The sequence below is a fragment of the Rattus norvegicus genome, chromosome 17, assembly GCF_036323735.1.
Source record: "Rattus norvegicus strain BN/NHsdMcwi chromosome 17, GRCr8, whole genome shotgun sequence".
In the NCBI taxonomy this organism is placed as follows: domain Eukaryota; kingdom Metazoa; phylum Chordata; class Mammalia; order Rodentia; family Muridae; genus Rattus; species Rattus norvegicus.
In genome coordinates, this window is record NC_086035.1 from 33962813 (window position 1) to 33977500 (window position 14688).

At 45.3% G+C, this 14688-nt stretch overlaps 1 pseudogene; it reads right to left on the minus strand.

Annotated features, from left to right (window-relative positions):
- Positions 1 to 1528: 1528 nt before the first annotated feature.
- The window catches only part of LOC134482706 (ATP synthase subunit f, mitochondrial-like), a 23955-nt pseudogene continuing 10795 nt past the window's right edge, over positions 1529 to 14688 (minus strand).

Consider the following 14688-nt stretch of genomic DNA (forward strand, 5'->3'; position numbering starts at 1 on the left):
AGAGGCTGAGTTTAATGAACTGATCTGCATCTTCCCATCTATCTACTTAGCAAGAACACTTTCTGCTCTTCAGCAATTTTAAAATGCATACATCATTGTCTTTAACTGGAGTCACCTGAGATCTCACAGATTAGGCTCTTCTTTTCTGACTGACACTTCGTGTCCTTTAACTAACATCTCTCCCATTCCTCCCCTCCCCGGGCCCCAGTCTCTGGTAACCATTCTCCTCTTTGCTTCTAAGTTGGATGTCTTTAGATTCCACATATATGAGGTTCTCCAGTGTTGTCTTTGTGTGCCTGGTCTGTTACACATTCTGGCTTCCACATTCCCTGTTGTTACAAACAGTAAGACCTCTTCTCTCTCATGAGCTTGCCTTGTAATACTTGACTTGCACAGTGTTAACTATATTTATCATACTGTGCATAGGACACCAGAGATCCCCTTTTCTGTCTATCTGAAACTGTACCCATTAGGCTATCTTTCCTTCTCCCTGAACCTTCATATCCACCATCTGTTACTTGTTTCTAAGAGTGTGACATTTATCTTTCTATCCCTGGGCATTTGTTTTAACATGGTATCCCCTGGATTCATCCATATTTTCACAAATGGTCAGATTTCTTCCCCTTTGAAGGTTATATATTATTCAATTGTTTACTGCTTTCTGCATCCAGGCCTTTCTACAGGTAGATATATAATTTGACTAAATGTCTTGGCTATTGTGAGTGGTTCTGAAAAAAAATCACAGGCTTAAATCTATGTCTCTGACCTGTTCGTTTAAATGTTGTATATATAGAGAGTAAGGATTATTGATGCTTATGTACTTCGATTTCTTTTTGGGGGAATTTACACGCCATTTCCCACAGTGGTTGTATTAATTTACCTTCCCGTCATCAGTGGACCACGGTTTCTTTTCCCTGCTGTGGGCATTCTTTTTGCTTTTGAAAGATTTCTTTATTTGTATTTTATTTGTGTGAATGTTTGCTTACACAGATGTAAGTGAACCATGTGTATGCCAGATGCCTACAGAAGCCAGAAGAGGGCTTTAGATCTTAAGGAACTGCAGTTACAGGTGACTGTAAGCTGTTATCTGGGTGCTGGGACCTAAACCCAGGTTTTCTGTAGAAGTAGTGGGTGTTCTTGACCACTGAGCTATCTCTCCAGCCCCATGGACTCTCTTTCTTTCTTTTCTCCCTCACTCCCTCCCTCCTTCCTCCTTCCTCCTTCCCTCCCTCCCTCCCTTTCTTTCTTTCCTTTCTTTTTCTTTCTTTCTTTCTTTCTTTCTTTCTTTCTTTCTTTCTCTCCTCTTCCTCCTCTTCCTCCTCCTCCTCTTCCTCCTCTTCCTCCTCCTCCTCCTCCTCCTCCTCTTCCTCCTCTTCCTCCTCCTCCTCTTCCTCCTCCTCCTCCTCTTCCTCCTCTTCCTCCTCCTCCTCCTCTTCCTCCTCTTCCTCCTCCTCCTCCTCTTCCTCCTCCTCTTCTTCCTCCTCCTCTTCCTCCTCCTCATCCTCTTCCTCCTCCTCCTCCTCCTCCTGTACTTCTCTTGCTATGTTTTATCTTTTATCTCACCTAGGAACTTCCAAGAGCAAGGACCATATTTTTATTTATTTTTCAGCACAATGGAAATAGTGTCATGCACAGAGGACAAAAAATTACGTGGTGGACTGTTTTAAAAATAAAGCAAATTTTAAAAATTCTGCTTTGTTTTGCTCTTTTTTTCCAATAGCATTCACAATGATGGTTTTTATTGTACCGTCTTTATGCATGTAGATAGAAACAGTCCGTCACTCACTGTCATCCACTCACAGGTACCCTCTTCTGCCTCCCACACCTCTTCCCACTAGTTGCCTTCCTCTCCTGTGTGTGTGTGTGTGTGTGTGTGTGTGTGTGTGTGTAGGTGTGTGTGTATAGGTGTGTGTGTAGGTGTGTACATGTGTATGTAGGTGTGTGTGTGTAGGTGTGTGTGTAGGTGTGTACATGTGTATGTAGGTGTGTGTGTAGGTGTGTACATAGATGTGTGTGTACATTTGTGTGTGTGTAGGTATGTGTGTATAGGTGTACGTGTGTGTGTGTGTGTGTGTGTGTGAAATATAGGTTCTACATGTGTAATATTTGTCTTACGAGAATGATCTCCAGTTTCATTCATTTTCCTGCAAATAATGCATTTAGTTTTTGTTTATGACTGAAGGAAACCCCACTGTGTGTGGTTGACAAGCATCCAGGCTGGTTCCTTATCGTGGTTGTTGTGAATGATGTGGCAATAAACATGGATGTGAGGTATTTTCATGGTGTAATGACTTGGAATTCTCCAGGTCCACAGCCGGGAGTAGTGAGCTAGATTATATACTGGTTACACTTTCTTTTTTAGAACTGCACACTCATTTCTAGGGTGGCCGTTCCACTATACATCTCTACCAGTAATGCACAGAGGTCTCCCTTGGGAAAGCTACTCGATGGTATGCGATAGACTCTCAGTGAAGTTTTTATTTGCATCTACATGACTGAAAATGATCAACTGAAGTTACACCCCACAGTAACTTTCACATTTCTTTGAGAACCATTCTTCAATTCATTTGATCACTCGTCGACTAGATAATTGCTTGTTTGATTTTTTTTTTCTCCTTCGGTGTTTGCTGTTTTGACTTCTTTACTGATTCTAGATATTAATCTGTGTCAGACGCTGAGCTGACAAAGATGCCCTGCTGCTCTTTGGCTGCCTCTTCCCTCTGGACATTGTTTCCTTTGCTGGGGGCTGGGGGTGGGGACTTTTAATTCAAGCCCATTTCCTATGCAACCAGAGTCCTTTTTGAAAAAAAAATCCTTACGCGTGACTCTTTCTTCAGTGTTTCCCTCCAAAAGTTTTTGAGGTCTACTTTAATATCTTTGATCATTTTAAATTAATAATAATAATTATTATATAATTCTACACACTATATAATATAGAAACAATATAAACATATAATATAAATATAATAATAAATGTTATTATGGTTACTATTATTACAATATTTGGTACAGGGGGAGAGTAGATCCAGTTTCTTTTTTATTTTAACCAGTCAGTCACCTTTTATTGAACACTAGTTCTCAGTCAGGATGTGAAGGTTCAGCCAGCTGAATTCTTCCTAGATAGGAGCAGGGCAGGCAGTTGTGCTCAGCCATGAAATGACCTCCATGGTGACCCCTCTTCAGTGGTGCTTGCATTGCTGTTCCTGTTTGAGTCCCTTGTAAGAAATGCAATCACTGAAAACTACGTCGGCTGCCAGCAGCACCATGTTAATCCCTGAGATGCTGCCTTTGCAAACATTGATGTACTTGTTGTAATGCCAGTCATACCCTCTCCAAAAAGTTCCTGCAATGCCACTGGGGGTGAAGTCAATATCCAGCTGGGCAGCTCTCCAAGTTTAACCTCCACAAGCTTCTTCTCCTTTGATGGCATGAGTGACGCCATCTTGTAGTCCTGGTGTCTGAAAAAAATCCAGCCCTGACAGAAAGGGCTCCAGTTTCATTCTTATACATAGAGATCATTCGTTTTCTTTAGCACAGTTTGTTGAAGAGGCTGTTGTGAGGAGACAGTTTCTTGGGTCCTCCCGTCTCAGGGTCAAGTTCCATCTTGCTGGTGGGGCCAAACCGAATTCATGTTCCCAGGCCCCAGAACCAACTCCTCTTCTGCTTCCTCAGGTATTTCATGTTTGTCCTCTAACCAGTAAGGATGCAAGGAGGGAAGTTGTCTATCCTGTTATCTGAACTAAGGCACACAAACAGCCAATCGCTTGTCTTGATTTAGCTGACTCCTCTGCTCCTTTATTATTCTAAATTCCAGACTGGAGTCCAGGAGAGGACCCGACTGCAAAGGCTGAATCAGGACCCTGAAACCAGGTGACCCAGATAAGGCCCAGTCTTCTGGATTAACTCCTTGCGTCATACAATTGGTCAATGCAACAGCGTACTCTGCCACCCGCCCCCCCTGCTTTGTGTTCCCATCTTATAAAAATGTTGTCCAACCTTCAGGGGTGCAGTTCAGAGGTGGAACTGGCTGCCTCCTTGTGAGCCCCGAAAATAAAGCTTTCATTTATAAATCCCTGGGGTGAGTTTTTCTTGGCTTCCAATCAGAACCCAATAGCTGTCATTTCTCTAGTATATATTTTGGGCACTTTTTTGAAGATGAAGTGTCTGGAGCTGTGTGGATGAATAAATAAAGCTAAGTTAATGGTTTCATTATTATATAGTGGCTCACACTAAGCTCCATCTCTTTTTATATTTTCTCCCTATACCAACCCAGAGGTACAGGGTGCCTAGCTTCTACCAGGGCATCAGGTATCCCAAACTCAGGTATCCCAAACTCTATTTTGGTAATTCTATTTGATTTATTTATTTATTTATTTATTTATTTATTTATTTAGTTATGTGTTTATTTATTTAATTTGTGTGTGTGTGTGTGTGTGTGTGTGTGTGTGAGAGAGAGAGAGAGAGAGAGAGAGAGAGAGAGAATCTTAATATGTAGCCCAGGCTAGCCTCATTGAACTCGTGGTGATCATTTTGCCCCAGTCTCCTGAGTACCACTTCGTATGGCTCTCATTTTGGTTTTGAGAGGGGCAGTAAAATTTTTTTAACCGCTGGTTCCTCTGTCAGTTTGGGGTCTTCTCTTGTCATCTGTACTGCAATGCTTTTGGGACCACTAGTCAGTGATTTTGCAGAACGTTTCTCCATCATCCGATGTTTGTTCTGGTTATGTTGAGGTCAGTGCAGTTTTGGCAAAAGTCCCACAAAAGTGACACTGTATCTTCAATGCATGACATTAACGAACATGTGACAGTAATGGGCTTACTAATGTCGCCGTTGCCCTTCATAGTCCAATTAGGGCTCTAACTGAAGGGTTTCCCCTCTGATCACTGATCAGGTCTTTCTGGTTGGTCTCTCTCTTGGGAGAGATAAGTCTAGACTATGCAAATATAGTCTCTCCCTCGTGCTGTGCCTGGTGGTGACTCAGTGGCCGGGCAGTTGGCCCAGAGTTATTTACTGTCAAATATAATGGTGATTTTGTACTTTTCTTGTCCTATCCACACCTGCTCACCTGATTTCTACAAGCAAGAATGCCCCAGCCTTCTATTTACTGACTCATTCAATTCTATGTTAGTTTGGACTCATGTGTTTATTTTATTCCATGGGTTAGTCTCCAATGTTCCAGTAATTTGTTGTCCAAATTACACCAGTTTGACTTATCAGAAGGTTTTATTTATTTATTTATTTTTTGCCTTTTTTGTTTGTTTGTTTTTTGATTGGCTCTGTAGCCTCTTGACACGTTCCTTTCTTTTTCAAGTACTTCCTTGTTTCCTGGCTGCACAAATGTCTCAGGCTTCTCACACATGCTCTCCCTTTCGAGTCCCGGCATCGACCACTCCATCCTGGGTTGGAGCTTTTTCAAAACAATCCCTGATTTCAGTCAATTCTTTCTTTGGAGATGCTGACCACCGACGGGCTAGGAGTAAGCTACTGGGACCTAGCCACAATCCTTACCACCTAGAGCAGCTCCCACACAGCCCAGCAGCTCACAGAGCACTTAGTAAGAACAAGGCAAGATCAACCACTCCTACCTCCTTGAGTGGCTTGTGATCACTCAGCAAACTGTCCTGGAGAATGGCCAGAGAGAACTGGTGCCGACCGACCATGAAGCAATTCCAGCTTCTGCCAGCCTGTGGAGCCTGGAACTAGGAATCAAACCTCTGTCCTCATTTTTCTAAAAATAGTTCTTAAGGAGACAGGATCCCAGAGAGCACAAGCCACTCGACACAGCTGAGTACAGCTCAGGCAGCCTGAAGGCAGGACACTCGGCAGTGACAGTGGCCATAAAATGTGTAAGAATTTATCAGCGTATAAGCACAGGTAACCGAGAGCCAGATATGGAACTGCTCAGCAGGCCAAGGGTGATAAACGTTGTAGCCGCTGACTGAGTGTTAGGGTGCTGCTCCATCTAAAGCTAAGAACTTGAAACCAGCACCCAGAGCTTTTCTCAGATTGGTCTGAACACTTTCCCCCGTTCACCGCTACTGCATGGCTGGCACTAGGAGAAGCAGAGCTGCAGTCACAGAAATTCCCGAGTGGCACGGTAGAATAGTTTGTTTTACAAGAAAAGTCATATAGATTTCTGGATCATAATAGATCATCAAATGCTTCAAAACACTTGACAGTGCAAGAACAAGGGAGCCCAGGGAGATTCGGGGTCACCTTTGGAAGCTTGTGGGAACTCAGGCTTTGAAGGTGCAGCCTGCTCTGGCCTCAGCTGCCCTGCCTCGGTCATCATTCTTCATCTGTTACACACGATGCTAAAACAACTCTGTAACTCCCTTCTCTGTTAAGTGGGGACACCATAGAGAGCAGCCCTTGAGACTGATGAATAGCCCCCCATCCCCACCCCCACCCAACCCAACAGGCTTTGGACGTTTTCTTGTGAGTGCTAGACAAATGCTCTACTGCCAAGCCACACCCCGGCCTATTTGTTTCTCCATAGCAACATGCTCTTTTGGAACTTCTAGGCTGCAAAGTCCAGATCCACTGTGTCGGCACCATTTTTGTTTGGCTTGGTTCTTGCCAATGGAAGCTCCTACAGGCCACCTCCTAACCTTCAGTGACCACACCTTCCCTGCTAGTTCTACAGGAATTCCTCAAGCTTGACCTAAGGGGACTGATATGGGAAAGGCCCGTAAGGGAGGCTTGTGGGGTGGAAAAGGGTTGCAAAGGGGAGAGGGTGCTGCCCTTGAGGAACTGAAAGAGCTGCAGGCTATGCTAGTGGGCAAGCACTGAGGAGGCGGGGCTCAGTGGGTACTGCTGCAGGAGGCTGGCTCAAGGGAAGGCGCTCAGATGGCTTTCAAGGGAATTGGGCTGGGCTGCTTTAGGATGTAACAGGGATGACATCTACCGTTGGAGCATCCAATGCCCCGGAGATGGTGCTGCTAGAGGGATGTTGTCACTGCCACTGCTGCTGCTCTCATCGTTTCTGCAGCCATTGGCATGACGGGTGCTGCCTGCTGGGTACTATCTTCCCTCTCCACTGTGGCTACTGTAGGTATTGCTGCTATGGCTGCTGTCCTCTGATGCAAAGGCCACTGCCACCATCTCTTCTGTCCTCTGCATTAATCTCTACTCAAGAGACTGTAAGCAAAGTCCTTTATCTTGATCCTTCTTCGTGACTGAAGACTAGACCCCAGACACTCCTTAACTCTGCTGATAATTTAAAGGCAAAGTGCTTAGACCCAGTTCGGGAAGCTTGTCTCCTGGCCTTCGGAAGCTCCACTCTGGAGACCTAGAGTGATTAGGAGTCAGGGATTCCACATAAACTTTTGTTAACCACCAGTCTGGGCTTCATGGCAAGGTGGTTTGAGCCCTAAGCCTTCACTTCCTAGGCAGGCAGGTGGCAAGAATCTGTGCCATGCCAGGTACTGTGCTAGGACCAGCCCCTTGGAACTTGCATCTAAGAGAGGAAAGGTGTCTCCTGTCTACACAGCTGTTTGTTCCTATTGCAACATTAAGTGCTAAAATGCAAATTGAAGAAGTCCTTAGTCCAGACAGACAGTGGCCTCACATAGGCACCTGTAAGGCACCACATGACCCCAGAGAGGATTCTACAGGTAGGAGGTCTCTAAAGGCCTGCAGGTGACTGCAAGAGCCTTCCGTGGGGACAACTATGGCTCACCTTGAGTATCTCCCTTCAGTGGAGTTGTGGGTCCAGTTTTACATAGATGACCCTCAAGTGAACCATTCAAGCCAAGACAAATCAATCCCTATGCTTTTGATCCTCAAAATGGCTGTTTAATAGTGACATTGTCTCACGGGAAGGAGGCGGGGGGCTTACTTTGGCCACACACGCGCGCGCGCGCGCGCGCGCGCGCGCGCACACACACACACACACACACACACACACACACACACACACACACACACAGAGTCTCCTCTCTGTAGAAGTTCGGAACACATGGACATAGGAAAACCCCACACTCACTGAATGAATGATGTATTCAATAGAACGAACAACAGACATCTCTGGGGAGATTGGCATTGATGAGTAAGGCATCATCCCCAACTTCAAATACTGAATCCTCCCCGTCCCCCTCAGTGTGGCAATGTATCATGCAGGAAAAGTATCATCACTTCTGCACAGATGAAGTTCTGGGGAGGAGGGAAGGTTCTGAAAAGCTCAGCCTTGGGGAAGAGGGAGCTGGTAGGCTTCCTACAAGACAGCACACCAGACCAAGGGCCTGCCTATGAGGAAGCAGGGGATCCAAGTGGGTAAACCACTCTAAAGGCACAGCAGAAATTCCTGCACTGAGACTATCACCCTGAGGCTTAGCAAGCTGGGCTCCAGGCACAGCTACATCACGCCACAATACAGCTTGTTGTCCTGGCCTGTGCAGCTAGTGTCAAGGAACAGAAAGACTATCCAAACGCCAGATGACTCACTTAGTTACCTGCAGACTTTGGGGGTTATAACTGGATCTCACACAGACTTGGGGACACAGTGTGTCTCACAGTCCATGTGCATTGTCAAGCCAGGCCTCACGAAGGTGTTCTGGAAAGCCTGCTTTAACCTACTCTGGTCTTTGCTCGTGCCTCCCAAGAGACAACTACAGTGATTTGGTCCACTTTTTTCAACCTTTATACATACACTTACATAGATCTGTCTTTCTTTTGCTTGCTTTAAAAAGGCTATAGGCATTGCCTGAACTTGGTGGTACACAGCTGTAATCCCAGCAGCACTCGGGGGCCACGGTTGGGGGATCTTGTTCCTGAAGCCAGTCATAGCTACAAAGTAAGACTTACCTCAAAAACAGAACACAAAACAACAAACGCAAATGAAAAAGATAAGGTCGAAGAGAATCTATCTGAAATGAACAGTAACTGTACTGTTCTATATATTATATATTTTATTATATATTATATGTTTATTCTTACAAAAAGAGCAAACACAACAAAATGTTACCAGTGATTACAGTAGGCTCAAAGTGGCCATAATAATCTACTTTGTAGGTTTTATATTTCCTTTCTTCCCAAAAAGCAGTAAAGGGGGCTGGGTAGCTCAGTGTTTCAGAGGACATGGGTTTGGTTCCCAGCACACTCATGGTCGCTTAAAACTGTCTGTAACTCCAGTCTCAGGGCATTTGATTCCCTCTCCGGATCTCTACAGGAACCAGAAATACATGTGGTATACATATACACATGCAGGTAAAACACTGATCCATATTTTTAAAAATCCAGTTAAACTTGAGGAGCCAGGTGGCAGAGAGCTCCAGCCTTCCCACCACTCAGTCCACTGACTTTCTGGAGACAGCGGCATGCAGAACTTCTCAGTTACTCTTCTGAGACTTCCTGGGACCCCGTCCATGGGCAGGTGAGCCGTGGGCTGTGTGATGCAGGACCTCACTGGCAGCTACTTTATACAAGCTCGAGTGGAGTCCTTGCTCTATCATTTTTAACTAAGTAACCCTGAGCAGGTTTCCCATTGGTTAGAGAAGAGAAGGAGCTGGAGAACCAGACCGGATGATTCAGGGTCTAAAATCTTCAGTCTGCAGTTGGCGGGGAGCCCGAGGAAGTGACAAGAGGCAGCGCCTTCCTCCACTGTCATGCCCTCCTTCTGATTCAGTGGTAGTAAGACCAGTCTCTTTCTCTTTCCAAAGACATGGAAAGCACCTCCCAGGAGAGGGGCAAGAGTTCAAAACCCCTCTGAGTACTTTTTGCGGTGGTAACTCCAGCTAATTAGCATACACGGCTTCTCACCTACTTACTGTTTTCAACTCTGCAGTACAGCGACAATAGTCACATGGTGTGCGATCAATCTCTCTAACTGCATGACGTGTACGTATTTCAAAACATTTCCGACACAATATTTTGGTCAAATAAAAAAACAGATTAAATCACAGATTAACGTGTGCTGTGCTCTTCAGGAGGAGAGATTGTTTATAAACACAGGACAATGAATCCTCACTTGGCAATTTGGGAACCAGCTTCAGCCAAGGGCTAAAGCCAGATGGGAGTCTGCCATGTCTCTCTCTCCCCCCCCCCCCCCCCCCGCCCCTCTGATCAATCTTTCAAAGCTGGGGAAAACACTTTATGGGTGCCACAGTCACACTTAAAAATAATAGTAACCCAAACCCTCTTATCTCTAAAGTAAAATGTCTCTAGAGTACGAATGAGAAAGGCAGAAGGGAGGAACGGTTAAGAAGTGGGATCTATGACCAGCTTCATCTATGAATTCGGGTGAGGTCAGGGGACAGAACACGGCTTTCTGGTAAGGGTTTAAAGCCTATGGGGAAATGTCATTCTATAAGAAACCCTGAAGTGGGCTTCAGCTCAGGGATCATTCAGTCTCCAGGCTTCCAAGGAGACAGGTTGTCCCCAGCTGTCCCCACCAGCCAGAGTTTCTGAGGGAAGAAAAGAGTAACTGTAGGGAACAGGGACTCTTTTTGAGAGGCTCTCTGAGGTTCAGCTGCCCATCGACTCTGGCAGGAGAAGATGGGCGCTCAAGATTCTCAGACCAGCCCTGCTCACTAACACCTGTGGCGGGGCCCTCACAAATCAGATTCCTAGAAAAAGTATAGAAGGAGGGAGGGAGGAGGGTGTGCATTTGCATTTCTTTCTTTCAATGGGAGTGAGAGCAAGGATGGCGTGGGGGAGGGGGCACAGCCCTGCTAGGCTCTGTTGTACACACACTAATTGCTGTTTCATCCTGTCCTGTGTCTCTAGAGGCCAGTTAGTTGAACGTTCAGTTCCTGTGACTCTGTGGTATTTCTGGAAAATCGCTTTAAGGAGCAAAAGATGTTTGCCCAAGTATTAGAAAGAAGGGTACGGGCAGTCCCTCCATTGTCTCTTATTCTTTGTGTCTTGATTCTTCCCCTCTCTTTTCTCACTAGCATGTAGGACATTCGGCCACTGCTTGCTAGAAGAATCCATGGGGCTTGAACATGGCTCCAAATACACATACCCCCCCACACCCCCCCCACATACACACAGAGACACAGAGAGAGACATAGAGAGACAGAGAAACCATATGGAGAAGATACTGGTTTGAATTCGCATGGCCATTATAATGACATAGAAGTAGACATGTTGACACAGAATGCCAGCATGCATCAATGAATGAAAACAACCCACAATAGGACGCTATCCATCAAGAGTACGGTCTGTGTCCACCTGTCCATCTGTGTCCGTCTGTCCCGGCACTGCCTGACAAGCTGCTGGAGGAAGGCTTACAAGGTGTTGGGATTGCATTTGTCCCAGGAGGGATGGAGGCAATGCTAGCCTTCTTCTCATATTTCACAGGATAGTATGAATCTATTATTATTTGAAGATGGATTAAGTCATCATCCAACTGTACAGTAAGAATAAGGAGGCCTGGAAGTTTCTTGAAACCAGAGCTGGAATGTTTTTGTACCATTGATGTGTGTGTGTGTGTGTGTGTGTGTGTGTGTGTGTGTGTGTGTGTGTGTGTATGTATATATTTTACATGTGTATACATGATGTGTATATGATATGTACATTTACATATAATATATAAACACATTCATATTTACATATGTGTGTATCTCTCTCTCTGGTGTGTGTGCACACACAAACATGTGTAGGTGTCCTGAAATTCTTGAACTGGAGTTACAGGCAGGTGGGAGCCACCTTGCATGATTGCTGGAACAAAGCTCAGGTCCTCATCCTCTGCCTTCGTTCAGAGTCGTCTCTTCCGGCAAGAGTTTCTTCCGAGCTGCCCTTCCGGGCTGCCTGTGTTTTCTTGTCGCCACAGAGCCTCACGGGTGGAGATAGAGCTGCCCACTGGAGCAAAGGAGGGGTCAGATGGAGGAGAAGCTGCCCTGGGTAGCTGAAACGCTGCTGTTTACTCAAATTCCCAAAGGCCCCTCTCTGCATCAGTCTCCTCTTACGTTAGTGAGCGCCACACAGGGCACTTTGTTGCTAATTCATCATTGCACAAAGCCACAGAGAACTGGGAGATAGAATTCCACCTCTTGGCATATCAGCCACCCTAGAGAGAAGATTTAAGCAGCCAGCAAGTCCCTGGTCTCAGATAAAAGAAATATTTTAACTCTGGCTGCTATCTTTTTGCTAACACAGGGTTTAATGCTGTGCCAAAGGCTGGGTGATAAGGGTTTTAGCTTTGTTTTCTTAGATCTGTTTGCTTTCCAACTCTACCCCTGTGCAGACTTGATCATTTCTCATTAAGAACAACACAGATCCAAAATCCTGATTGTTCCATGTCACCTTGGGATTTTACCTGTGCCAGCAAGTACTTCCTGTTTTTAACATTTCTAAATGTTTTAAGCCGATATATATTAGATATCAACCAGGAGACAAGAATCACCTATCCCCTCCCCCATGTCTCCCTCTGGTGAAAAGTACATACAAGTCAATTATATCTCCGAGGATTCCAGAACTTACTCAAACGGTTAAAAGAGGTCAATTTTCACAAGCATCTGTGTTTTGGATATACATCAAAACTGGACAAAACATCAATGCAAGTCACTCAATGGGAAGATTAGTACCAAGTCCCTCTAATTTACAGAAGAAGCCCTAAGGACGAGTAGAGTCCCAGGGAAGCAGCCCTAGCCAGTGAAGCTCAGTTGAGAGGCTGTTCTTTGTGATTCTGCCATTAGCAGCAATCTGGCCTCTGAAACAGGTGCCAGTAGCATCCTCTAGCCTGGGTGGGACAAGCAGACAGACCTCCACATATTACCAGATGTTCCCCCAAAAGGGCACAGCCAGCTCCGGCAGAGAGCCAATGGCTGTCTCCCGCCCTGCTCAGCATAAGTTCTTGAGTACAGTAAAAACCAACCAACCAAACAAAAAAAAAAAACTACCACCACCACCACCACCAACAACAACAACAACAAAACCCAAAACCAGATTAGTTAAGTAAGGAGGAAAGACTTGCTGCTACAGGCCATAGCAGGATAAATCTGAACTTCCTTGAGCAGGAGACAAGATGCCAGACAGGGAATACTGCACACTGTATGCTGTGTAACTCTGGGTCAATGCAATGTCTTTGAATGGCAACTCTACAGGCACAGAAGGGAGTTGGAGCTGGGCAGAGCTGACAATCGGACTAGGAACTAAGTGCAGAGGGCAGGCCAGCCCCAGTAGGTGATGAATCAGACTCTGAAGATGGCAAGCAGCTTGGTGGATTTACTGCAGTCGCTGAATTCACACTTTAGATGGTCGGGTCTTATGGTATTTAAAATCCTCTAAACAGTATTTCTCTTTTAAGTATGCAAAATTGGTGGTTGGCAATGTAGAAAAGGAGGAGTGTGCCAAAACAGGGACATCCTCATGGTGAGCTGTTTCCTTTAAACAGAGGTCAGATTCCCTGTGTTCTGTCTGCCCAAAAGACGGTTACGAGAAGCTCACAATATTTTTATTGGTCAGACAGCTGCAGAGTCTGTTAGCACCTGATGCAACCCAACGGGCTCTTTAATTAGCCCTGGCCTATATCTTTCTATGGAAAATAGTGTGTATGCATGGTCACTCATGTTCAACACGGCCAGGAAGGTGGCAAGCCGCCAGCCTGGGTGTGTCTTATAGGCAGTCTGCATTGTTAGAATATGAATTAATTCAAACCCATGATCTAGTATATCTGGTAAAACATGACGTCTAAAGGGGAAAAATGTTAGAAACCATGCAGAATTCCCCATTCTCCATTCAAACTTCTGCCACAGCAAGACAAAAACAAAAACAAATGAGCCAAACACAGTTTTCCCTTTCTCTGTCCTTTGGTTTAAATGGCACCTGCTGACATTATTCTAAGAAATTCCAGGGACTCCCCTTATAAATGGTATAGCAGCAGTCTTCTTGGAGAACATTAGCTGCTGTCAAGATCACTACAAAAACACTCAGGGTGGGAGAGTGACAGTGTGTGTGTGTGTGTGTGTGTGTGTGTGTGTGTGTGTGTGTGTGTGTGTGTGTGTGTGTGTGTGCGTGTTTCCCTAGCCTGGTTCTAGACACTGCCCTGACTGAAGATGCAGCCCCATGAGAGAAAACACGAAGTGTTTTTAACACCTTCAGTCCAATCCCTAAACAAATCGAGAAACCGGTCAGAAACTGGGGCTTGGAGAAAATTTTCCCAAGACCTCATTTTGGTAAAGTCTGGGGTTAAAAAAAGGTTACTAGGGCAAATTCATTTCATCCCTTTAGTTGGAAACTGTGGTCAATGAAGTGAAGAGGTAAGTTAGGACATTCAGACTCCTAACAGTCACAGAGAAAAGACACTTCCTTCTCTTGTGGATTACCCATCGGCTGGTACTGAAACTGAGGAAGGCTGGCCCCATTCCCTGGCTCAGCAAACTGAGGTCTACTGCTCTGGGCCTGTTTGAGGAGTGGCTGGAGGTAGCTAGTGAGGCGAAGGGCCTACGTAGTGCCTGGTATCACTTTAGAAAAAGCTGATGAAGTAAACATTTCTGATTAGGCCTGGCTTGGAAATCTGGAGTTGAGGGCATCAGTTAACTCACCAGGTCACTTCAGCTTTCTGGGGAATGCCACAAAGACATCTTTTTGATTTCCAGTGATCAACAGGGGATTCAAATGGTTTAGAAGCAAACGTTTCATAAGACACAGAAACAGGGTTCATGTTCCTGCCTCTCCTGGTCAGCCTTATAACTGTAAGCTGCAGAGGCCATGTTGGAAAGATTTTCACAGTTGTGAAATGCCACA